General features: G+C 39.6%; 1 long non-coding RNA gene across 1 annotated transcript; it reads right to left on the bottom strand.

The window, feature by feature from the left end:
• Positions 1–770: 770 nt before the first annotated feature.
• On the bottom strand, positions 771–2,370 carry LOC138405182 (uncharacterized). Its single transcript, XR_011238866.1, has 3 exons — positions 1,485–2,370; positions 924–991; positions 771–828 (listed from the first exon to the last, which is right to left on the bottom strand). It is a non-coding gene; the product is annotated as an uncharacterized lncRNA (long non-coding RNA).
• Positions 2,371–2,742: the final 372 nt, after the last annotated feature.

The following is a 2,742-nucleotide window of genomic DNA, read 5'->3' as shown; positions in this document are numbered from 1 at the left end:
TCTTCTCTACCCACTTAAATACTTCTTATTCATCCAGTAATGAAATGTAACAGAATACTTTATATTAACAAAAGTAAAAGTAAAGTCACATTATTAAAACCTACTCTACTATAAGAAAAATAGGTCATTAAAATATTTGCATAAATACATTTGGTCAGAAGTATAAATGCATGTATATCTGCATGTATATCTGTATGTATGTATATGTATATAGTATTTTTATAAACGCGATTTTAATTTTATTTTGGTAAATCATTTGTTTTATTATATTTCTAATATCTATTTGGTATGTATCATAATGCATATCAACAATGAACTGGTGTCTTTCTTGTTTTGCACAAGTTAAATCTGGGTATATAGATGTGTCATGATGTCAAGAATTATAGTTAGAGAACGGTTTTAGAAGTGTGGTCATAGACACAGCTGGATGAGGTTTGTGTGACACAGAGTCTCAAACCTACAAAGCAAAGACACATACTCTCTTTTCAACGTTGGGCTCAACGACTGCACAGTCAGGAGTTTCGAGCTCAGCAACAGTGTTTAGTGTCTGTTCCGTCTTCGAAAGCTTGACATACGGCATGTCATCATCCTGCTAGCTCTCACATTTTCTCTTTCTGTGGAAAAACAGAAAAAACACAGAAAGCATGAATTACCAATGTTTAAAAGTGTGAGGAAAGAAAAGAACATGAAAGCATCTCAATCAAAGAAATATAAATTCATGACAGACAAGGTGACTGTGAACTAGTCAGGCAGACTTACTGTGAGTGGCGGTTGGTCACGGGAAAAGGAAGTCTGTCTCCTGGAGCCCCGTAAACCCCCTTTCCTTTGCTACATAAACACAATCAGACACATAAGAAGACAAATAGAAACAGTAGCTCAGAGGTGTGTTTGTGCGTGTTTGCATTAATGTGTGCGATACTTACAATAATCCAACAGGAGCCAGCCTCACCTCCAGGTGTTTGGTCAGCTTCCCTGATGGCACATTGTTGAACTGGAGACAAGAACAGACACAAAATAAGAGATAAGACAACCTGCATCCTCTGTGTCATCTGTCCCCTTGGTGTCAGAGAGTTAAAACCACCACCACACACATTTATACCTAACCCAGCCTTGTATAATCTCTGTCCTGATCTTAATATTGTCCTCCTGAACATGATGAACCAAAGATGAATAATATCTGTAACCTGTAGTTGCTCTGTGGTGTTTCCCAGAACTCTAAAGCACAGCACTATCACTGACACCACTGATTCTTTAATCAACCACAGAAGAAATCAATCATGCACAGTTTTTACAATTTAATGAAAGAAGAATTTCTTCGTGCCAAACGGGAGGTTTCTACCAATGTAAACGTTTCTATACTCGGTCAGGTTCACTACTCTGAGTACTCATGAATTACCCCATCCTCCATTAATAAGTATCTTTCTTGATACAGGTATTGATAAAGTTCCTCTGAATCGCTCTCTAACCTATAGTTAGTACCTTACCTGTGTCTGGATGTGAGGCCCTGCCTGGCTGAACACGGGGCCTGACTGCAGGACACTTGCTGGTGATTTATGGCAGCAGCCAGTTCACCATTGGGTTTCAGGAGGATGCTGCTCCAAGCTGAGAGGTGATGCTATTAGGGGGGGGGTCCTCATCAGAACCAGTCCAGTTGAACAAGTCATGCCATTCCTGAGCAGGGACATCTTGAGGAAGTGGATGGTTATTTGTGCCCTCTGACAATTTGTTGACCACTGCCCAGACCATGTCCAACAACTCCTTGTCATCCATCTCCTCCAAAGTAAGGTCACTTTCTGCCCTCAGGTCCATACAATTCTGGTGTGTAGCCGTCCATTTCATTGTTGTTCTTCTGTGACATTGATGAAAAACTGGGTTTGAGACACTGCAACAAGCTTACATGCTGATAAATACAAATGAATGATCCAATATTATCATGTATTATGAAATAAAACTAAACAAGTGTAACCCTTCTGAGAGGAAAAGAGAATAGTACTGAAAAATAGTAACTAGGTTCAATAACCAGTGAAATCAGAAGTTCTAAGATCGACTATGGAGCCCAGGATTGATCAAACGATGACGCAGGAGTATACGCTTCCCTATTTATTACAGGATGGGAAGGATGAATAAAAACATCAATCACACAAATTATCACAACTCTTACCCGGGTAAGTATAGAAAATAAAAAATAAAATAAAGTTTTGCAGCTGCGTTTTTTCTAAAGCTCAGTTCACCTGTTTTCAGTCACTGTTCAGTCAACACCGTGAAGGTGGAAAATCAGTCCCACCGCACTGTTGCGTGGATGGTGTGTGTGTGTGTGTGTGTATGTAAAGTGTAAAAGGATTCAGGTTCCACGGCGTAGTATCTCTAAGTATCCTCCGGGGTCTGGCTCGCCATCAAACTTTGACTGGCTCCAACATCCAGGTAGGTCAAACTCTCAATGGGTCCATCAAAAAACCTGACCTACGATAAGTTGGATCAGAGCAATCATCTTAATTTTCTCAAATCTCAAAAAATGAATTATAGTACATTAATCATGTTAAATCTACATAAACTCTTTATCAATAGAGAATAGGCCTGGGCCGATAATCAATAAATCAATTAATCGCACGATAAATTAAAATGAACTCGATAATTTTTCCCGCCTCAATTTATTGCCATGTGCATGCGCGTTTGTTTTCCTCTTCTCTCGCCTCCAAGCAGGCTGGATGACAAGAGGGTTCACTCTGAGCTCGGTCTCAGCAC

This window comes from Paralichthys olivaceus, chromosome 16, assembly GCF_024713975.1.
Source record: "Paralichthys olivaceus isolate ysfri-2021 chromosome 16, ASM2471397v2, whole genome shotgun sequence".
Classification (NCBI taxonomy): domain Eukaryota; kingdom Metazoa; phylum Chordata; class Actinopteri; order Pleuronectiformes; family Paralichthyidae; genus Paralichthys; species Paralichthys olivaceus.
This window is presented reverse-complemented; position numbering and strand designations above follow the sequence as displayed.